This window comes from Protopterus annectens, chromosome 9.part0, assembly GCF_019279795.1.
Source record: "Protopterus annectens isolate FY-2018-M chromosome 9.part0, PAN1.0, whole genome shotgun sequence".
NCBI classification, from domain to species: Eukaryota; Metazoa; Chordata; order Ceratodontiformes; family Protopteridae; genus Protopterus; species Protopterus annectens.
Window position 1 is genome coordinate 436,696,619 of NC_056743.1, and position 24,501 is coordinate 436,721,119.

The following is a 24,501-nucleotide window of genomic DNA, read 5'->3' on the forward strand; positions in this document are numbered from 1 at the left end:
TTGAGCCAGCTGCAAGTACAGAGTTAAAATTCCTTTCTTGGAAAACAGCCTTCCTTTTAACAATCACTTCAGCAAGAAGGGGTCTGAATTACAGGCCCTTATGGCAGTGGAGCCTTTCATGTGGACAGAGTGTCCCTCAGAACCAATCCCTCCTTCATGCCCAAGGTGGTATCCAGTGTGGCTCTTAATTGGTCCATTCATTTGACAACCTTCTTTCCTAATCCACGGAACAAAGGGGAATGGATACTGCACTCCTTAGATGTGCACGGACAACTTAGATTTTACTTGGACAGGACTAAACCTCAAAGAAAATCTGAACAACTGCTGGTGGCATTTGCTGCAGGGGCAGAGGGGAAGGTATTTCAAAGCAAACCATTTCTAAATGGATGGGCCATTGCATTCATTTCTGCTATAAGCACCATGGAAAACCTATCCCACAGGGGATCAGACCCCATTCAACCAGGGCTGCATCTACCTCTACAGCCTTTCCCAGAGGTGTCCCTACCAGGGACATCCTAGAAGCTGCTACCTGGAGTTCTATACATACTTTCACCAAGCATTGCCATTTGCCAATTTTCTCTAAATCCAGAGCTGGCTTTGCCACTGCAGTCTTGCAGGGTCTTATAGCTAGTCCTAATGCTATCTAAATTCCTCATCCCATCCTTAGCTTTGGGAATCTACCCAAATGTGATGACTGCAACAGTGAAACAAGAAGAACATAGTACAGCCATGTAGACTTACCATAAATGTGGATGTTAGTGTATTCACTGTTGCAGTCCTGGTTACCCTCCCTCCAGCCCCCTAACTTTTTTTTGGCTATACCTCTACTCCCCTTTACTATGCTTAAAAGCTTTTTGGTGTATTTGCTTTTTTATTGGATGTTATCCTTGTGTGTGTGTGTGTGTGTGTGTGTGTGTGTGTGTGTGTGTGTGTGTGTGTGTGTGTGTGTGAATATATATATATATATATATATATATATATATATATATATATATATATATATATATATATATGTATGTATGTATATATATGTATATATATATATGTATATATATATATATATATATATATATATATATGTGTGTGTGTGTGTGTGTGTGTGTGTGTTTTATTGCTTCCCGTTAAGGGGCACCTGACATCTGGAGCAAGAAAAACTGATGTAATGGCATCAGCTGCATGTTTTATACCCTTGACTACCTGACGTCACGGAAGAAGAGACAGCAACCGACGCAGGACCAAAGACTTTGTTAATCAGGCCAACTGAGGGCCACTGCAAGCAGATAACCCACCTGCAACAGTGAATACACTCAAACATCTACATTTATGGTAGGCGTACACAATGATACTGTGCTTCCCCTGCTGTTAAAATACTACAAAATAAAACCTTCCAGATCTTTATCATTTTCTTCTCTCCAAACTTCTAAACTTTCACAGGAATAACATCTGTTCATGGAGATTTTTCTGCAAACTGATTATACGTCAGTATTTTTATTTCATCTCCTCCTATCTTAACTGTTAATTGTAGAGCCTCATCTACCTCTAGCGTTGGCATACATAAGTCTTCCATAAATATTTCCATTTGTGCTTCTTCGTGATATCCACCTTTGTCTGCTTTATACAAATTTTCTTCAAATTTCTGAAATATCTCAAATACTTCTACAGGATCTCTGGTTATTTTTCTTTTCTTTTTTTGTGCTTTGTATTTATTATAAAAAAAAGTTGCTTACCAGATTTCTTTATAAACTCATCCATATTATCTTGTTACTCCTTATTTTCTGTTTAACACTGCAGTTACGCATCATGTTCTTCTGCAAGATTCCCTTTATTCTGCAATACGTTAAGCTTTGTCATTCTCTCTAAATAAACCATGTCTTTTTTCTTTTATTTTTACCCCATTTTTTTTAAACTCCACTTTCATTTTGTCCCATTCACTAGCTATATCTTCTGAAGAAATTCATATCTTCCCTAATAACTCTCGAATAATTTCCACTACCCATTTCTTGAATTCCTTGCTTTTTAACAGGTAGGTAGGGGAAGTGCCACTGTCTCATTTTTACTCCATTACCATGCATTTTTATGTTGGTTGTTATTGGCACATGATCTAAAATATTAATTGGGTGTGTGTAAGCGCTTTCAATTAAATGCACATGCTCCTGTGAAATATAATTTTTGTCTAATTTATCCAGTTGTTATATCTTGGAGAATAATATGTAAATTCTCTCTGAGTTTCTACTAGTGAATGCTTGTCTTCCATACCAAATACTTTCATAAATTTCTTTAGAAATCTACCCTCTTCTGTTATATTTTCCCTTCTAAGTTCCCCAGACACATCCTGGCTGTTGTAAATCAAGTTCTAGTCCCCACCGATAAGTAATATTCACTGATGAAAGCTGATTATTTCTTCCAAAAGTTTCTTAAGCTCCATAATAACAGATATGGTGTAGCCCTTCTTGCTCTGATTCACTCTTGGGTTACAGACCCGATCCTCGGATCCGATTTGGACGCTTTCTACAGACTTCAGTTTCCAGGCTTGAGCTCCTCCCTTATACTCAGCTCATCTCCCCCAGATCTCATTTGCCACCATTCACACCAGATGTGCTCTCCAGTGCTCACAGCTAGTTACAGATAATTATTAACTTTCTTTGCATCCCGCCCATGAAGCTTCTCATTGGCGTTAGGGCTACTCTTCCTGCAGTAGTTTGTAGTCTTTTGAGTTGTTCTTTCTTTTTAGCTATTAAGGTTTTGTGTGGTTCCTACTTTCTCTATAGTCATTATAGAATTTATAATTATATTGTTATTAGTGGTAGAATAATCTTAGACTTACTAGTTTTTTTCTTGTTGTACTTGCCTTTTTGGTACGGTTTTTGTTATGGATAAGTCAGCTGGATTTAAGAGGTGTACGGAGTGTGGTCATAAAATTGCGCTCTCTGATTCACATGATATATTTAACCAGTAGTAAGGAAGTGTCCAAAGTAACCAAGAAACAGAATAAAGGACACTAGCGAACCACAGACACAAAAATACCAAAAGCCACGAAATGACCTAAAAAGTGTGAAATTCACCCAGCGCTGTAAACACCCAGTAGAAATCAAATTGCATGAAATGTCCAAGACAAAACTGCTATGCAGAAGTAAGGAAAAATAGTCCACAGGCTTCTTTAACGTTACGACTTATGATGGACAATCAGCACTAGTTAAGAAAATCATCAATAGGGAATGGGAGAATTTTTCAAAAATATCCGATTTGGAGGGCATTTTTTCTGACAAACTAAAATTTGTATATAAGAAAGGTAATACCATCAAAAACCTATTAGAGAGGGGACATAAAGGTTTTGTCCTGAAGAGTTTCTCCAACAAAAAAGGTTTATTTAAATGTGGAGCCTGTAAATATTGTTCAAATTTGCTAATAGGTGACAGCTATTTTTTACAGGCAAGGAATAGGAGATTCTACTTAAACTCATTTGTAAATTGTAATACAAAAGGTATTATCTACTTAGCTGTATGTACAGTATGTAGTTCATTTTATATTGGTAAGAGTGAGAGACCCCTTAAAAAAGGATCTATGAACACCTTTATGAAATGAGGACAAAGAAGGAAAGTAATGCACTTTTTAAACATTCTTGTCATTGTTTAAATGCAAAATTCCAATTTTTTTGTTCTTGAAGTGGTGGATGTTGATCCTAGAGGTGGTATATGGGAGACCAGGGTAGAGTATAGGGAGCTTTTTTGGCAAATTATATTAGAAGCCACAAAGCCCCCAGGTTTAAACGACATGATCTCCCTGGGACCAGTACTCAAATTGAGGTCTGCAAAATTGTAACTAGCAGACTCAATTTTTTGCCCTGTCTATTATACAAAAACTTTTGCACTTCATATTTTAGCTGGCAGCTATATGTTTTTTTAAATCTGACAACATTTGTAATTTTCGGTTTTAGCTGAAGGATTCACAAAATGTCACTGTGATATTAAATATTAATATAATTATATTTTAGACTAGTTTTTAAATATTTTCATAATATGTTTATTTAGAAACTTGTTCGAACTGAAGGTTTTATATTGTAATTTATGTATTTAATTGTTGAACATTTGAATGGGAATTGATTCTCGTTATTAATTGGTTGTACTATATAAGACATGAAGGGGAATGTTTTAAATGTTTCTGATGAAGTTGTGGAAGAAAACGGAAGGTTAAATAAACATTAAAGAAGCCTGTGGACTATTTTTCCTTACTTCTGCATAGCAGTTTTGTCTTGGACATTTCAAGCAATTTGATTTCTACTGGGTGTTTACAGCACTGGGTGAATTTCACACCTTTTAGGTCATTTCGTGGCTTTTGGTATTTTTGTGCCTGTGGTTCGCTAGTGTCCTTTATTCTGTTTCTTTTTCACATGATATATTTACTGTTTAGGTGCGGCACACTTACAGTCACAGTGTGCCATTTGTGAAGAGTTCAACCCCAGAGCTATCTCGGATAGGTGAAATAAGTTGATTCTCAAAATGCTTCGTCCTCTCCTCTTTAGTTTCTTCTCCAGGGGCTCACCCCCCCCCCGAACGTGCTGTATGAGGTTCTTCTTCTGACCCTAAGAAGTGCCATCATAAGCACCCTAGGGTGTCATCAGAACCTCATTCAGAAATCCTAAAATCATCTGATTCCTTTGTTCCAAGACCAGGCTCAGCTCCAGGAGATCTGAAAGATCTCGCGGATCTGTCTGGATCTATGCTGAAGACATTACCCGCTTCGGTTCCGGGTTTGCCCGGATCATTATTTGCCTCAACCCCTTTGGATCCTGCACTGTCCTTGGATCTGAGGAGGTTGGATCAGAAGCAGAGTTCACCATTATCTTCCACTTCATCTTCAGATCCTAGGACTTTGGCTCCGAGGACTGGGAAGCATTCTCCAGTATCTTCCATCCGATCGGTCTCCCCTACAGTTCTGGCAAAAATTTTACAGACTTCACATCAGTCTCGCCCTTTGTATGTGGCTTCATCCAGATCCTCCAGAAGCTTTTCGGAATATGATGTGGACAGGATGTTAAAGAAGATTAATAGGGCTCAGATCCAGATTGAGGTTTTCTTGGCTCCATCCCATCTTGTATCACTGAGTACTCCTACCAACATTGACTCTCCTTCTCTGATTTGTCCCTTAGTTTTGGAGCCCCAGAACCTTAGCCACCCGAGAACAATGGCATCAGAATCGAGAACCTTTGCTTCCTTGACTCCAATGGTTGCCTTGACCACCTCTGCTCCGAGATCTTTGGACCAGAGTTGGTCTCGGATCCGAGATGTCGAGTCCGGGTCCGAAGGAGGAGGTTCAGCTTCGATTTTGTCAGAGCCGTCTCTCCCCCTCGGTGCTTTGGCTCTGGACAGCATGGGTCTGATTCAGTCTGGGAGCCATGGATCCGAGGCTGTTGTCATGTCCTCTTCAAGGACTTCGGCCCCAATGGAGCTTGGCAGGGGTTCTCCTGGTCCCTCAGCTTTCCAAGTCATTTAAAAGGCTTTCTGTGTTGCTAGAGATTCACTCATTTTGGCTTCTGCTCTGCCCCATCGTCCCTCACTGGCTCTGAGAGCTGGGCCTACCGTTCATGTCCAGGGTCAGCCCATTATGAAAAGCATCCAGGATTTCCCACCTGAAATGGTCCCCAACTCTTCTGATACATCTAACATCCCATGGAGGAGGTTCCTCAAAAGTGAACATGTAAAAGGAGGCACCTAGACTCACCTATGGAGTCTCTCACCAAAGATACAGACTTTGAAGGGAAGGGAATCTCCAAAATCACCACCAGAGGATGTCTCCTTTGCAGACATTTTGGAAATTTTAAAAGAAAGGGGTGGTTGGTCGTCCCAAGATCCTATCACTGAGGAGTCTGCATTTCTGGAAGTCTTTGTGACTGGACACTCTACGTCATTTGGTGGCACGGCGAGCATGGAAGGGGCCAGACAGTATAGGTTCTGTCCCTAAATGACCTGACAAAATTCTCTCCTCACCTTCTGATTGTTCCTTTTGGTCCAAGGGTATGCCAGGTAATGCCATGGTAGTGGCAGCCGCCACTATGAAAGAGCTAGCTGAACAAAGCTCTACCATTCATCCACCACATAGGGAGTGTAGGGTGATAGACATGTTCGGCAAGCGCATCTAGGCATCAGCCACTTTCACACTGAGAGTGCTTAACTTCTTGGCACATTTTTTTTGCCTACAGAGAGACTTGATCAAGAAGCTGTCTAAATTGTTGGTGGAAACCATGCCAATAGAGGAATTTGGAAAGATTTCTCCAAAGCTGACCATTTTTTCCTCTCATGCTAATTCGTCCATGAGCATCATCTCTCACGCAACAGAAGGTACCTCACGGGTGGTTGGCACTGCCTTCGCTTTATGCAGACATGCCTGGATGAGGCTTTATGACTTCGGGGAGCCCTTTAAGGTGTCTTTTGTCAATGCCCCCTTTTATGGCTCCTTTTTATTTTGATCATCAGTTAAAGATACCCTGACCGGCATTGAAAAAGATGGCAAGACACTGTCTCCTGTAGGAATCAAGTTTTCCACCCCTCAACGAACCTACTTCAGGAATCAGAGCAGGGCTAAGAAAATTTGGTTTCATAAGTATCAAGGGTCCATCCCTGACCAACGTGGAAAGTTCTCCTCCAAAGGCAGAGGAGGGGGCTTTAATGGAAGATGCAGCCGCAGAGGCAGACTGGATCCGCAAAATCACGGCTTTAGAGAACCTTTACCTGACGAGCCCTTTCATTGCTCCTGAAGCATTGCCCTGCTGCTCTGCCATGGAGACAGTTGGGGACTGTTTTTCTCTGCACTTAAATGCCTGGGCCCAAGTAACAAAAAATGTTTTGGTGCAAACCATTATATCCAACGGCTATTACATCCCCTTTCACATTTCACCCTCAAGAACATGGAAAACACTACCCGACATTCCACCCAGTCAGAGGGAGTTGGCGGTCCTAGAAATTCAAAATTTACTGCAAGAAAGAGTCATCCAAGAGGTCCCAGCCGAACAGAGAGGATCCGGAATGTGCTCCCGCTTCTACTTAGTGCTAAAGATGACTGGGGACCTAAGTCCAGTATTGGATCTGACCAGACTGAACTTGTTCATAAAGAAGACAAAGATCTGAAGTACTTAACTTCATTTTATCTGCAACCTGTAGGTATTTGGGTCCATATCGGATCCGAGCTGGCAACTTTACAAGCATCTGCTCCGAGCTCCAAGCTCCTCCCCCTTACACATAACACACCACCATCTCCTGCCTCCCCTCAGAGCTCTTTTGACTCTTCATGCATCAACATCATGATCTCTGTAGCTCTGAGCCTTAGGGTTATTGTAAGTGCTTTTTTGGAGTGTTTTTTTTGTGTGTTGAGAGAGTTTCTCAATTAGTTCCTTTTTCATCCCCCTAAACGGTTGTTTGTCGGTTTACAAGAAAAAAAAAGTTTATAGTTTTGTGAGGTAGTTGTTGTGTAGGCCCTGTGACGCCCGTGCCCTGGCCCAGCAATCAAGGAGCCTCAATCCTCACCACTAACACCAGAGAGGGCGTCTGATATAAGAGGAAATGATAACAAATACACACAGTAAAGTACAATTTCCCTTAAGTGCACACAGAGATCACAGTCAGTCTTTGGCTCGTTGCTCACTTGCTCCCCAGGTCCCCAATAAGACTCTCCACTGGCACACCTTTAGGGTCCAGATCTCAGCCTAGCTGGCAAGCTAACCCTCCAGTACCCTCTCTATCCAGCCAGTGCTTCGTGTCCCTGCCCAAGTAGCTGACACAGACACACACTTTGAGATAAGTATTTATACAACTTCACAGACAGACACTCCTGGGAAAAGCTGATGCAGTTCTCCAGCTGTGCTCTTTTACCCAGACTATACAGTAGTAATTACTGCCACCACCAGCTAATAATTATCAGCTACCCAAAGGCCCTTAAAAGGGTGTCCAATTATTACTGTGCAATATTATTATCCAGTTGGTAATGTGACTAAACAGTTTTAAGGCTTATTAGAGTGGCTTTGTACAATAAACTCTATAAATATGCAGTGTACTCTAGAGCAACCAGTCACAGTTGAAAAAGGTTTAAAAATATTTAATAATAAATACTAAAAACACAAGACAATACTACTACACCACAGTGCTATTCAGTAGTTCAGAGCTCACACAGAAACTTAAAATAATTCAGTAGTACAGTTCTGACATAACAGAAAAAAAACACTTAGTCTAATCTTTATAGTCCTAGCTATTTCTACAAGAAAACGCACTTCTAAGATAACTTACTTACATAGAGCAAGGCAGTGCTGAGTTGAATATAAAGATAAAAATGCTTAATAATCTCTGGTTCTCACTGTTTAAATTGCTATTGCAGTTCTGATAAAACATTACATCATCTTTTTACACTTCCTGGAGTTCCCAGGCTGACACATTAACTACATTTACATTCTTAACATCTCCCTTTTGATGTTCTTCATTCCACATTGCTGCAGTCCTAACTATTGGGATGCAGAAGCAATTTGTGCAGGTTGGCGTTCTGAAAGTTTCTGAAGTCAGAGTTTCAGACAATATTTTGGTTTTCTTGCCTCAGTATTTAACCGGATGTCAGAAAAAGTGAATAACTGTATTTCTTGTGGGAAACAGATACTATTAAGAGAAGGTTAGACTGTGCCAGGTTAGTTTGTGGAAGAACCAACAGTCCCAGGGAGGTTCTGCCAGGAGTTTCTTTGGAGTCTCAGGGAGAGACTTTACTGTTACAGGATGTATCCTCTCAGGAAGTAGGCCAGGCTGAGGGGCTTCTCAGGTGGCTGTTCTTCCCTCTCTTCCTAAGGTGGTTAGAGCCTCCCTTCTGTTTCCAAGGCTTCCTTGAGAGGCGTTTAGCTTCAGTGGGGTTTCTCCTAGTGCTTCAGGGTCTTTACCTAAGAAACATATGCTTAAAATGGCAGAGGATTTGATTACTATGATTAGAGGTTCTATGCCCCTCCTGATAAGAGGCCTAGGGTGGAACCTGAGTTTGAGAGTTTTGAGCAATGTTCGAGGCTTGTATCCTCCTTATTCTGATTCTGATGTGGATGATTCTACTCCTTCAGCTTCTCCTCCTGAGGATTTTTCATTTTCAGAGACTCTGCATTCCATGAGGGAGCATTTTAAATGGGAAGGTCAAGATTTCTCTGATTCCAGGAAGAATTCTTGTTTTACCCCAGCATAGGCCTTTAGCTATACCTCCTGTTCTGAATGTGGTGGAAGATGTTTTGCAGAGGCTTCCCTGAATCCTGATTCTTTGCCTCCTGCCCCAGTTAAACCGGATAGGTCCTATAGGGTGCCTGTATCTTTTAAGAGTCCTAGGGCAGACCCTGTCTCTCAGGGGCCTAAAGGTGTGAAGGCCTCTGTTGTTAAAAATCCTGTTCCTCCTGATAAAGAGGCAAGGGCTTTGGATAGATGGGGAAAGAAAGTGTATACTTCTTCCACTTTAGCCATGAGGGCGTTGAATTGTCAGTTTCACATGTTAAAATATCAGAATTATCTCCTTTCACAATTGAAATCTAAGGTGGTTTTGATGCTGTGCAGGCCTCCTCAAGGGTGGCTGCCACTGGTTCTGTTCTTCGTAGGCACGCCTGGTTGAGAGATCAGAATTTAGCTGAGCATGTTAAAACAAGGATTTTGGATGCTCCTTTACAGTCTGATGTGTTGTTTGCAGTTTTAAAGAAAATGGAGAACAAGGCTAAGTCTATGCAAACTGTTAAGGATTTTTTGCAGGTGCAGCCTCCGAAGTTTAGTAGAAATTGGCCTACTAAGGGATGGACTTATCCTGCTTATGATTCCCAGTCTAGGGGCAGACCCAATGACCTGCCTTTTCAGCTGCCAGTACATCAAAGAAAATTGGGATTTAATTACCCAAGACAGATGGGTTCTGGATATCATTCACCACGGTTACAGGTTTTATTTCCATACCTTGCCTCCTTTCAAAGGCATGCCAGACATTCCTCCTCTACAAAGAACAGAGGCTCACAAGCAAATTTCTCTGTTGCTCCAAATCCATTCAGCCAGTTCCTGTGCCAGAAAGGGGCCTAGGATTTTATTCTCGCCTGTTCCTAGTACCAAAGAAGGGGAACACGTGGAGACCAATTTTGGATTTATCTATCCTCAACACTTATCTGGACATTCCCAAGTTCAAACAGCTTTTACCTCTGCTGGGCAAAGATCACTGGATGGTAACTTTAGATCTCAAGGAAGCTTACCTTCATGTGCCTATAAGACTAAGTTGAAATTCTCATTATCAGTTCTCTGCATCTGCCTGATTCTGGCTCAAGAAAAGGAAGACCTTCTACAGCATTTGGAATATGTGTCCAGTCTAGTACCCTCTCAAGACATGTGCTTTGAGACTGAATACAGCGGACAAACAAAAGAATCTTTCCAGTTACTTCCATCAACTATCTCTTCAGTCCTGACTGCAAGGACAGTCCTTCAAGCCTTAGGGTTCATGGCATCTTGTATTCTGGTGCTTGCCAAACTGCATATGAGGAAGCTGCAATGGTATCTCAAAATGTATGGACACAGCACTGCCAGGATTTGGACACTGTCATTCAAATAATACCTTGCATTCAAAGCTCATCTAAATGGAAAGTGGATACAAGACAAGTGGCCTGCCAGACTACAGCATCTACATATCAACATGAAAGAGATGTTAGCAGTCCAGTTTGCATTAATGGCTTTTTCCAGGACAGGTGTTGATTCTAACAGACAACACAACTGTCATGTGGTACATCAACAAACAAGGGGAACACATTCTTACCCATTGTGCAGGCAAGCAATGATTTTATGGGAGGTGGAAACTGGATCTTCATGTATTTCAAAATTGACAGTGTCATGGAAAGTGGATGCTCTTTCTTTCAGTTGGAAAAATCTTCATGTGTATGCTTTTCCACCTCTGCCTCTTCTCCCAAAGGTGCTTCTAAAGGTCAGACAAGACAAGCCAAGGATGATTTTAGATTCCACACCTGTTGTCTCAGAGGCACCTGCTCAATGTCAAGCTTCACTCTCTTCATCTAACAGCCTGGCATATTCTGTTTCAACAAGTTTTAAATGTGATTATATTTCTGAGCCTAATTTGAGTGTGGCTCTTCAATATCTTACTGAGTTATTGGACAAAGGTTTGTCTTTCTCTTCCATTAAGATTCATGCTGCAGCAATTTCAGCTCACTATGATTGTGACCCACCATTGTTTGCTCCTACTCCTGCTTGGGATCTCAATTTCTGCTGAATTGAAATACTTGTCATGAGATTCCAGCTGGGATTAGGCCTCATTCCACTAGGTTCCTCTCTACTCTAAGTCTAGGGCTGGTTTGCTATTTTGCAAGGCATGTTGTCAGTTCCTGCTCTGCTTGGGATTCTACCCAATAGTTAGGACTGCAGCAATGTGGAATGAAGAACATAGTACAGTTTTGTACCTACCATAAATGTAGATGTTCGAGGATCCACATTGCAGTCAACCCTCCTCCTTCCCCTCTGTGTTTAGGGGTGGTTGTGTAGGTGAGGTTATATTCTGGTCATTTTGTATATATTGTACATATTTTTGTGCAGGTATGTTTGGAGTTTTGGTTTGGCTTTATCTTTTCAGGGTCTTCTGACATCTGGGCTGCAGCAATGTGGATCGAACATCTACATTCTGTTGTTATGTTGCAGCTAGTCAGGAACAGAGCAATAAAAATACATTTGCATGTTTAAGTCTAGCAATTTAACTCTTGGTTAAAACAATAGAAAGAATTTCTTCATCTAGACTATTCGGCACCACTGTTCACTTGAAAGGCTCACCACATGCTTTTACTGGGTCTGTAGAGAGCACTGTTGCCACATTTTTGTAATAGCATTTCTTTACATTTAAAACAGCAATCCTGTAGTTTACATGTATATTTACAAATGATAGAATTATCCATAAAATTCTATTTGGCCGCCTTCACCCTTCTCTTCCAGTCTTCACATCTCTCCCCCCTGGAGAACTCAAGCTAGTTTTTCAAGTGACCCTTGAGAAACGCTGCTTGAGAGGGTTAGGTCTATCTGACTGTACCTCACCCCATTCCCTGTCTTGAGAGCCCATCTGCATTGGCATTGCTAATCCCACTGCAGTGCTGCACTGACATATATGCTTGCAACCCCAGGCTCCATCTTAGCAACTTGGCATTTTGCTGGCTGGCTCTGTTTAGCCATGTTAGGGGGTTGTGATCTGTCATTACAGTGAGTTTTCTTCCATACAGGTAAGGCTGAAGTTTCTGCAGTGCCCACACTATGGCTAGACATTCCTTTTCTACAGCTGGATAGCATTTCTCCCTCGGTTGGAGCCTACGACTGAGATAAACCACTGGGTGCTCTTCCCCCTCTGAAGAAATCTGGCTAAGTACAGCCTCCACCCCATGGTACAAAGCATCCACTTGTACAACAAATTCTTTGCTGTAATCTGGACTGGCTAACACAGGGGGTCCTCCCAAAGCTTCTTTAAACTTCTGGAATGCCTGCTCACATGCTAAGGTCCACACTACCTTATCTGACCTGTTTTTCCTTGTCAGGTCTGTGAGGGGAACAGCTATGGTACTAAAACTAGGGATGGACTTTCTATAGTACCCTGCTGTCCCTAAAAATGCCCTCACCTGCTTTTTGGTAACACATGCAGACCATGCTTGAATAGCTTCCACTTTGACAGGTTCTGGCCTTGTCTCACCACTCCCGACTCTATGTCCCAGGTAGGAGACCTCTGCCATACCCTCCTGACATGTGCTCAGCTTAATGGTCAACCCTGCCCTCTGTAGTCTGCCCAGCACCTCCCAGACGTGCTGAAGGTGCTCTGGCCAGGAATGGCTGCAGATGGCAATATCATCTAGGTAAGCAAGGGAAAACCCTCCTGCTCCTGTTAGGGTATTATCTACCAGCTTCTGGAAAGTCGCTGGGGCATTATTCATCCCAAAGGGCATCTTTGTGAACTCATACAAGCCAAAAGGGGTCACAAAGACTGACTTCTCTCTAGCATTGGGAATCAAGGGCACCTGCCAGTAACCCTTGGTAAGATTATTGGTTGTAAGATACTTAGCCCCACCCAGCTGCTCTAGAGCCTCATCTGTCCTAGGCATGGGGTAAGCATCCAACTCTGAGTGACTATTTAATTTCCTGTAATCCACACAGAACCTGGTGCTGCCATCCTTTTTTGGCACCAGCACCACTGGAGAGACCCAGGGACTGTTGGACTCTTGAATCACCCCTAGTTCCAACATCTCCTGTACCTCTTCCTTCAGGGTCTGTTTGACTCTCTCAGGCACCCTGTAAGGGGCCTGCCTAATAGGACTTTGAGGTCCTGTATCCACCTGGTGCTGCACCAGGTGGGTGCACCCTGGTTTCCCAGTGAACATGTCCCAAATTCCTGCAACACTGCTCAGATTTCTCGAACCTGGGTAGGAGATAGCTGCTGGGATATTGCTACCCCTTCCACTGAGGTGTCAGCTCGAGCCTCACTGAGGAGATCAGTCACCAGATCTCCCTCAGACTCCTCCTGCAATCCACTGCAAATGCTCAGCACAAGGGCCTCCCTGTCATGGTAAGGTTTCATCATGTTAACATGGTACAATTTTTGTCCCTGCCGTCTGCCTAGCAGTTCCACCATGTTGTTAACATCACTTACCTTTCTTACCACCTTGTAGGGAGCCTCCCAAGCTGCTTGCAGCTTGTTGTGTCTGACTGGAATGAGAACCATTACCTGCTGCCCCACAGTATACTCTCTAGCTCGAGCATTCCTGTCATACCACACCTTTTTCTGTTGTTGGGCTTCTGCCAGGTTCTCCTGGGCCAAGCCCATGAGTTCCCTGAGCCTTGTCCTGAGGTTTAGGACATATGCCACAACAGACTCCTTGTGAGACTCACACTCACCTTCCCACTCATCTCGAATTAAATCTAGAGGTCCCCTCACCCTATGCCCAAACAGCAACTCAAAGGGTGAAAACCCTGTGGATTCCTGGGGAACCTCTCTGTAAGCAAAGAACAGATGGAGCAAATATTTGTCCCACTCCCTCTTAAACTGATTTGCAAATGCCTGCAGCATGGACTTGATTGTAGAGTTTAACCACTCAACAAGACCATTATTCTGGGGACGGTAGTGGATGGTCTTCATGTGCTTCACCCCACAGGACTTCCACAGACAAGCCAGCAGGTCTGACATAAAATTTGCACCTTTGTCAGACAATATTTCTTTGGAGAAACCCACCCTGATGAAAATCTCTAACAAAGCATTTGCCACCTTCTCTGCCTTAGTGGAGGACAAAGCCACTGCCTCAGGGTATCATGTAGCATAATCCACTATCACTAGGATATACGTTTTCCCTGTGGAACTTGGGGTACTCAGAGGGCCCACAATATCCATAGCTACCCACTGAAATGGCTCCTCAGTCACAGGCAAAGGCATTAAAGGAGCTCTCACTTTGTCTCCTGCCTTGCCTACCATTTGTCATTGCTCATAGGTCCTTCAGTATCCTGTTACATCTCTGTAAATTCCAGGCCAATATAGAGGTTCTGCTTGATATGCCTTTTTGTACATTTTATGCCCATATGACCTGCAAAGGGAATATCATGGGCTATGGCTAGAAGCGCCAGATGGTAGGCTCTAGGCACTACCAACTGCTGTACTCTCTCAACTTCTAGCCCTCTCTCAGGGGTCCACTCTGTACAATAACCCTTTGTCCCAGTATACAGATTCCCCCTTCCCTTGAGAATCAAGTGCCTCCCTAGCTACCTGCCCCAGGCCTTGCAATGTTGGGTCTGAGAGCTGAGCCTCTCTCAACTCTCTCCTTGTAACCCTTCCCAGCTCCTCTTCCACAGGAAGTCTGGCATCCTTTGACAGTGGTGCCTCACTGTCAGCCTAGGTACTACTACTCACCTCTACCTTTGCAGTCACTCTGTCCAAGGGACCATCAGTACCCACAAGCAGCTGTGGCTCACCTTCAGTTTCACTGCTACAAAGTAGTGCCCTTCCTGAAGTAACCACCTCACCAGTCCTGACTGCAAGAATGCAGTCTGTCTGGGTCTCCCCCAGGCTACCAGACCCGCTTGCTTGTCTCCTAGCCTGACCTCATGTAACTGCATAAGTACATGGTACTGCCTTATCCAAATCCTTCCCTCTCAAATATCTGCAGGATGGTAGTTTAGTACCCCTGTTGTCTCAAGACAACCTGCTAGTGGCATTTTGTCTTTCCCACTTAATGGCTGTCTCACCTTTGGTTCCCCACCTTGCCTCCATGGACATCTGTATGCCACATGACCCCACTGGTTGCATTCAAAACATTTAACCCTAGCTCTTGGACGTGTACCTGGACTAGTGGCTTCCCCTGCTACTGGCAGATTCTTTGTGGCAGTCTGTGCTGCCCACCATGGGTTCCTTTAGACCCATGAGCAGTACTGGGGGTCTCCTTCCAATGCAGGGCTGCCCTGCTGGCCAGGTATAGGTCTCCCTTCTTCCCCAACTCATCTGAAGTAGCACATTGTCTATCAGCTAACCAGATCCTCATGTCCTCAGGCAAAAGTGCTAAGGGCTTGCTCACTCACCAAAAGGTCTGCCAACCCTTCAGAAGTGGTGACCTGACATCCACTCTCCCAGCTATGAAAATAAGTGCTCAGTTCAGCAACATATTCACACACACTTTCATCTACCTTGCGTCTATGCTCACAAAATGTTTTCCTATACATTTCAGGTGTTAGCTTAAAATGGCTTTTACTGAAAATTGACTCATATCCAGTTGGACTAGCCCAGTTAACAAATGTAAAATAAGATAAATAAATTCTAAAAGACATTTTTTTTTACCGCAGTATAATCAAAACAGACAGAGTCAGGTATTTTTGATAAAAAAAGTTACAGCTTTCCCATGGAGTAAGGGGGTCAGGAACCGTACCCAGAGCCATTGGACAACACTATACTGTTTGCATATCTTCTCAAACATATGAATGAAACTATCAAAATTATCCCCTTCTTTAAATTGTGGAAGAAATTCTGACCTGTTGTGCCTCTGGGGTCTAGTTACTTCCTTCCCCATTACCTCCATGACTCTGGCAAAGAGTCAGCATTTCCCTCTCATGCCTCCTCTGATGCTCCCTTTCTTCGGCGTCTCTCTCCAAACGCCTGGCCTCCAACTCAAGTCTCTTTAGCTCCAGCTGGATTTTTAAGTCCACTGCAGAAAGGTTGAGCTGTCCATTCTCCGAGGATATTGTATCTCCACTGCCATTCTGATTGTCCTTCGCAGAAAGGTTGCGCTGTCCATTCTCTGAGGATATTGTATCTACCAAGTATGATTGTCCTCCTGGATGCTGTTTTCTGATGCAGCTGTAACCAAGGCTGCAATCAGGTCTGCCTTAGTCAGGTTTCCATGCACCAGTCCCCTAGCCTGGCACATCTCAACCAGCTGGCTCCTTGTTAGCTTTCCATACTCCTCTGCTGACATTCTGCCTTCTCACCCTGACTAACTAAGCTAACAAAATAAATGAAACAATTGTGATTTGAACTGTGAGTATTCACTGTGTGGCTGTTTTAGAGTACAAAACACCTTCAGAGATCACTGTACATAAGCTACAGGATTCACTCTACCCACACCACTACAAGCTAATTAGTATGTGAAGTGGATCCCACCACTGCAAACCACATGTGACACCTGTGCCCTGGCCCAGCAATCAGGGAGCCTCAATCCTCACCACTAACACCAGATAGGGTGTCTTATATAAGAGGAAAGGATAAAAAATACACACAGTAAAGTACAATTTCCCTTAAGTGCACACAGAGATCACAGTCAGTCTGTGGCTGGTTGCTCCCTTGCTCCCCAGGTCCCCAATAAGACTCCCCACTGGCACAGCTATAGGGTCCAGATCTCAGCCTAGCTGGCAAGCTAACATCCAGTTTCCTCTCTGTCCAACAGTGCTTCATGTCCCTGCCCAAGTAGCTGACACACACACACACACACACACACACACACACACACACACACACACACACACACACACTCTTTGAGATAAGTATTTATACAACTTCACAGACACTCCTGGGAAAGGCTGACACAGATTTTCCAGCTGTGCCCCTTTGCCCAGACTATACGGTAGTAATTACTGCCACCAACAGCTAATAATTATCAGCTACCCAATGGCCCTTAAAATGGAGTCCAGTTATTACTGTGCAATATTATTATCCAATTGGTAATGTGAGTAAACCGTCTTAAGGCTTATTAGAGTGGCTTTGTACAATAAACTCTATAAATATGCAATGTACTCTAGAGCTTAACTTATGATGTTAAGTTGTCAATCTCGCCTTCATTCTTGCTGGATGGGTTCGGAGCCGATTCTCTGCTCCAACTCGGCCACTTACTAAAGCTCGAGAGCTAATTTTAACGGCTCGAGGCAACCTTGTATCCCATGATGCAAGGCGATAACTACCCAGATCTCGTTTGCCGCTTTCACTTGCGAGGTGCATTTTTACCAGCTCCTGTTAAGTTTTCAAATTTTCAGACTTTTAGTCACTCCCTTTTCTTTTTAGTCCACTACTGTTATTGTTTTATCTCTTAACGGTTAGATTTTGAACCCTATCTCCCTCCACCTCCTGGGTGTCTCCGCCTTTCGACCCTCTTATGGACGTGGTGCCTCTGAAGGCGTGGATGGCCGCGGATTCGGTGGAACCCATTCCTCGGAGGCCTTCTAAATTCATCACGGCCCCACATGATAGGCAATTTTTGACAAAAGGTGTCCAGTTGTTTATCCCTTCCCCTAAGTTAGGCCTTAAGCCTCCCCCTTTCCTAATTTTTTGTCAGGGATTCTGTGTGGTGTTTGCGTGTGTTTGTATCCCTGTTTTATTTTTTATTTGGATTGGGTCTTTTATTGTGTGTGTGTGTTTTTGATACTTAGTGTTCCCTCGACACAGTTATGTCGAAGGACACAAAGGTCTCAGGCTTCAAGAAGTGTGACTCGTGCTGTCAGAAAATGTCTCTGACAGATGGGTCACACTTCTTGTGTTTACTGCCTGGGACCTCTGCACCTGCAGGACTCTTGTTCTGTCTGCCACGCCTTCAGCCCAAGAGTCCTGCAGGAGCACAGAAATAAATTAATACTGAGGGGCTTATTAATGAGAGCTCCCCTACTAAGTCTGCTCCGGGGAAGCCCTCGAAACCAGTAAAGCCTTCGGCTCCAAGCCCTAAGCCATCGGCTACTGGTTCGCCTTCTGTGACGAGATCGGCTCCGGCCAGAGCTGATCCTTCTGTGTCGCAGCTTACAGTATCGGCTCCACCTGGTGCCGATACCGCTCAATCTAGGCACTCACTGTCGGCTCCGGCTGGAGCCGACGTATCCTCGGTTCCTTCGGCTCCACCTATCTCCAGAAAGAGATCAAGATCCTCTTCATTGGAGTCCATACATTCGGCTCCGAGATCACCCCTGCTCTCGGAGCGGAGCCATCGGAGCCGATCTTCTCGGTCGTCCAGGCTGTCTGACCACGACCTCGAGAGAGTGGTGAGTAGACTATTAAAGTCTCAGGCATTGGCCCAAATGCTCCATAGCCCGTCTCATCAGACGGTAGCTATTGCACATCCACCTAACATTCCTCCTTCGACTCTCCTACAGAGCTCGGAGCCGGAGCTCCTCGGAGCCGTGACTGTTGTGGCTTCAGAGCCGATACCTCCCCCTTCGGCTCCATCGTCCTCTGCTCCGATCTCCTCCTTGATGCCTTCATTGGAGGGATCCGGGCGTCTGGTCTCTCTTGACAGCTCCGAGGGCGCGAGTGGCATCGGACCCTTGTCCGACCCCATTCTCCCCTCTCGGAGCTTCGGCGCTGGTGAGCTCAGCCCTGACATCAGCCTCGGAGCCGTCCCTGTCGGTGCGGCCGGGTGTTCCTATCTCTTCGGAGCGGGAGCCTTCTGGCCTCTCTGATGGGGGAGCTTTTGAGGTGATGAGGAGTGTACTAGCCCCAGGGCGTAGTCAACGGTCAGTTCCATCAGCTCCTCCCACTACACTGCCTGCTGACATCTCTTCCCACTCTCTTGCTCCCGGACCCAGAGATCCAATGCCTCAGGTTTCCCCACTGGGAATATCTTCCTCTTCCGAGGCTTCTCCTGACCCGTCAGGTGAGCCTCCGCGTAAGAGGACATGTAAGAGGAAACATCTAGACTCCCCCGAGTCTATTACATCCGATACTGACTTGGATGAGTCGGAGGGATCCCCAAGGTCCCCCTCTGAGGATGTCTCTTTCTCAGACATCCTTGAACTCCTTAAGCAGAGGGAGAACTGGCCTTCCCTTAATCCTTCCGAGGACGAGTCCGTATACCTGGAGGCGTTCGGGTCTCGACCCTCCACCTCCTGGGTGTCTCCGCCTTTCGACCCTCTTATGGACGTGGTGCCTCTGAAGGCGTGGATGGCCGCGGATTCGGTGGAACCCATTCCTCGGAGGCCTTCTAAATTCATCACGGCCCCACATGATAGGCAATTTTTGACAAAAGGTGTCCCAGTTGATGCCATGGTGGTGGCTGCAGCCACCAAGAAGGAACTAGCTGATCCTTCAGTACCTGTCCATCCTCCTAACAAGGATTCCAGGACTATGGATAGGTATGGCAAGCGGATATTTTCTTCAGCGACCTTTGCCATGCGGTCGCTGAACTACTTGTGTCACTTCACCCGCCTTCAAAGAGATGTTCTTAAAGAGTTGGGAGAAGTTTTACAGGATCCGTCAGCTGCTGGGTCCCAGGATAAAATTAACTCACAGCTAGGAATCCTAAACTCCATTGTTAACTCCTCCATGCGGCTCATTTCATATGCAGCCGATGGAGCGAGTAGGGCCGCAGGCACAGGAGTGGCTTTAAGGCGTCAATTCTGGATGCGGCTTTGTAATTTTGCAGACCCCTTCAAGGCGTCCTTCACAAACTCTCCTTTTGATGGCTTGACCTTGTTCGGACCTCAAGTGAAAGACACCTTGACTAGATGCGAACAAGATGGCAAGACTCTTTCTGCCGTAGGAGTCCGTTTCTCCACCCCTTCAAGACCTTACCCAAAAGGTCAGAAGGGAGGGAAAATGTGGTTCCGCAAATCCCAAGGAGTCACACCTGACGCACGAGGTCAGTTTACCCCCAGAGGCAGAGGAGGTAACAACAACAGACGCCGCCCTAGGGGCAGAGGGGGTCCGCAGAATCAGAGTAGCAGGGAGCCTCTCTCTGACAAACCCTTCCAGCATCCCTGAGATGTTGCCCGATTGTCCACCTTCGGAGGCAGTCGGGGGAAGATTATCGCTGTACCCAAAAGCCTGGCTTTCCCTTTCTCAAGACAAATGGGTACAGTCGATCATATCCAAGGGTTACAAAATTCCCTTTATTCAAACCCCAATTCAGCAAAAGGGAACCCTTCCAGACGTTCCACCCGGTCTAAGGGAACTAGCAGTACCAGAGATATCAAAACTGCTAGCAAAAGAGCCATTCAGCCAGTCCCAGCAGACCAAATAGGATCCGGAATCTACTCAAGGTTCTTTTTAGTACCAAAAAAGACAGGGGGCTGGAGACCAATTTTAGATCTCAGCAGACTAAACAATTTTGTAAAGAAAACAATATTCCGGATGGTCACGCTTCAGTCCATACTACCCTTTCTGGGCAAGGACAATTGGATGTGCTCGGTGGACCTTCAGGATGCGTACTATCACATAAAAATTCACAGGCGCTCCAGAAGGTTTCTCCGCTTTCGGCTGGGGGCCAGTCATTTCCAATTCAGAGCCCTGCCATTTGGACTCACTACAGCCCCCAGAGTGTTCACCAAATGTATGGCAGCAGTTACGGCTCACCTGAGACGTCAGGGATTCCAGGTGTTTCCATATCTAGACGACTGGCTCCTCACTGCCACCTCCAGGCATCAACTTCTCCAAGCCAGAGATTACACCATTCACATTTGCAGAGGGCTAGGGATCTCTATAAATTTCGAAAAATCTGCCTTGTTGCCTTGTCAATCTATTACCTTTATAGGCGTCAAATTGGGCACCATACAACTTTCAGCAAAGTTAACAGATCAAAGGGTCTTGGATATTCAAAACCACGTCCCTGTGCTTCTCCAGAGCGACAAAATTCAGGCCAGGTTTGCCCTGAAAGTATTGGGTCTTATGGCGGCCGCCATAACACTTCTTCCCCTTGCCCGCTTTTACATGCGTCTCCTACAGTGGATGCTGTTCGCTCAATGGTCTTTTCAATGACTTCCCATGCGTCACAGGATCATGATAACTCCAATTTGCAAAAGACATCTGACCTGGTGGATATTGTCCCCTCAAGTCCATCAGGGCAGACCCTTTGTTCCTCCCGCCCCGGTCGCCATGGTTACATCGGATGCCTCCCTGATCGGGTGGGGGGGGGCATTATCAGGGCAGGATGGTCCATGGCACTTGGCAACTTTTCGAATGCCACCTGCACATAAATGTCCTGGAGATGAGAGCAGTGCTTTTAACGTTGCAAGCCCTCCACGACTCTCTTCCCCTGGGGACTATTGCAGTCCAAACGGACAATATGTCCATAGTGTGGTATATCAACAAGCAGGGCGGAACCAAGTCCTATCCACTGTGTCGAGAGGCACTCAGACTTTGGCAGTGGGCAATCTCTTCTCAGCGGTTTCTGATAGCAACGCATATCCCCGGGAAATCCAACATCATAGCGGACAGGTTGAGCAGAGCTATTCTTATGCCTCACGAGTGGTCTCTCAAACAATCTGTGACGGAAGAGATTTTTCAGAAATGGGACCTTCCTTGCTGCGATCTTTTTGCTACGCCTCAAAACAGCAAATGCCCCAACTTCTTCTCCCTCTTCCCCCTTCCAGGCCATCCCCCCAGATACACTCTAATCCAAGATTGGCCCCGGGGATTTCTCTATGCTTTTCCTCCCTTTCCTCTAATACCACAAGTAATTCAGAAAGCAACCGCCTTGAGAGCCAAGATGATTCTCATTGCCCCTTATTGGCCTCGACAGATATGGTTTCCGTTCCTGCATCATTATCTTTTGGTACAGCCATGGCATCTGGACCCTGTTCCAGATCTTCTGACCCACCAGTCGGGGCAGCTGCACCAATCCATACCTTCTCTCAATCTCACTGCTTGGTTGCTCCACTTCCGTCCCTAGCCAGGCTTCCTATGATTTCTAATCCCATCCGGGATATCATAGTAGCTTCCCTTAAATCTTCCACCAGAAGGATTTACACTAGTAAGTGGCAACGTTTCTCCTTCGGGGCAAAAGCTAGGAACATAGACCCCTTTACTGCTCCGATTCATTCGGTCTTGGAATTCCTAGCAGAAATATTTCACTCAGGATCTTCTTCCTCCACAGTAAAAGGTCAGTTGGCAGCCATTTCAAGTTTTCATATTGGCTTGTCGGACCACAACATCATGTCCCATAAACTTTGCAAGGCATTCCTTAGAGGTGTATTTTTACTTAAGCCTCCGATTAGAGACCCCCCCACCACAGTGGGATCTAAATTTAATCTTGATATCCTTGATTCTTCCCCCGTTTGAACCTGCGGCTACCTGTTCATTGAAATTTCTTTCTTGGAAGACACTCTTCCTGGTCGCCATTACTTCTGCCAGGAGAGTATCTGAGCTTTATGCCCTCTGCATGCGTCCTCCCTACTTAATCTTCCACAAAGACAGAGTTTCTCTAAGGACTAATCCGTCTTTTTTACTCAAAGTGGCATCGCAGACAAACTTAAATCAATCTATTGATCTTCCAGTTTTTTTCCTGAACTATTCTAATAGAGCAGAGCAAAAGCTACATTATCTTGATGTTCACCGCCAACTCAGATATTATTTGGACAGAACCAAACAATTTAGGAAATCTGATCAACTGTTTTTATCCTATGCAGAGAACAGGAAGGGCCTTCCGGTATCCAAGGTAACCCTGTCTAGGTGCATGCATTTATCAACTCAGAGGTAAAGAGTTGACTTCTAGGCCAAAAGCCCATTCAACTAGAGCTCTAGCTACATCTACAGCTTTTCAGGCTAGACTTCCAATAGACACTATTTGTGCAGCAGCCACATGGGCCTCTCCTCATACCTTTGTTATACATTACAAATTGGACTTGCCTCCAGAAACAGAGCAAATTTTGGTTCCACCGTTCTCAAGAGTCTGTTCCATTGAGCCACCCAGGATAAAGGTGCTAGGGACGCGGTCCCATCCAGCAAGAATGAAGGCGAGATTGACAACTTAACATTGAGAAGTTATGTACCTACCATAACGTTCCATGTTAGTTGTCTTCTCTCGCTTTCTTTCTTGCGTCCCTCCCACCATCCCCCTAGCCTGGTCAGACCGAGAAGTTTATTCCTCTTCCTTGAAGAGTCTTGATCCAATTTTCCAAGCTAATTAGCTTCCTAGTGTCACTAGATCAGATTGGTCTTTTTCGAGGGATTATTTCCCCTTCCTCCTCCTCTCCGGTTGGAGGAATATATTGCATAATTTTTCCTTAGCTACCAAACGAGATCTGGGTAGTTATCGCCTTGCATCATGGGATATAGGGTTGCCTCGAGCCGGTAAAATTAGCTCTCGAGCTTTAGTAAGTGGCCGAGTCGGAGCCGAGGATCGGCTCCGAACCCATCCAGCAAGTAAGAAGGCGAGAGAAGACAACTAACATGGAACGTTATGGTAGGTACATAACTTCTCATTTACACAAACCAGCCACAGTTGAAAAGGGTTTAAAAATATTTAATAATAAATACTAAAAACAAAAGACAGTACTACTACACCACAGTGCTGTTCAAGTTCAGAGATCACACAGAAACTTAAAATAATTCAGTAGTACAGTTCTGACATAACAGAAAAACACTTAGTCTAATATTTATAGTACTAGCTATTTCTACAAGAAAACACACTTCTAAGATGACTTACTTACATATAGAACAAGGCAGTGTGCTGAGTTGAATATCAAGATAAACATGCTTAATAATCTCTGGTCCTCACTGTTTAAATTGCTATTGCAGTTCTGATAAAACATTACATCATCTTTTTACACTTCTTGGAGTTCCCAGACTGACACATTAACTACATTTACATTCTTAATATCTCCCTTTTGTTATCTTGCAGCTGGTCAGGAACAGAGCAGTAAAAATACATTTGCATGTTTAAGTCTAGCAGTTTAACTCTTGGTTAAAACAATAGAAACAATTTCTTCATCTAGACTATTCGGCTCCACTGTTCCCTTGAAAGGGTCACCACATGCTTTTACTAGGTCAGTAGAGCGCACTGTTGCCACATTTTTGTAACAGCATTTCTTTACATTTAAAACAAGACTGTAGTTTGTTTATATTTACAAATGATAGAATTATCTATAACATTCTATCTTGCTAGGCTGGCCGCCTTCACCCTTTTGTACCAGTCTTCACAGGGCCTTCCCTTCCCTATAGAGTGTGCATGGTCAGTAGTGTGTTGGGGTTTGCTAGGTGTGGCTTCTTTAGTGGTAAATGTCTGAACAGCCAAAACCTACCTTTAAAAAGTGCACACAGTGTGGCCATAAG

At 44.6% G+C, this 24,501-nt stretch overlaps 1 protein-coding gene across 2 annotated transcripts in view; it reads left to right on the forward strand.

Annotated features, from left to right (window-relative positions):
• The window catches only part of POLB (DNA polymerase beta), a 3,382,694-nt gene that overhangs the window by 780,030 nt on the left and 2,578,163 nt on the right, over positions 1-24,501 (forward strand). The gene's annotated exons all lie outside the window — the stretch shown is intronic.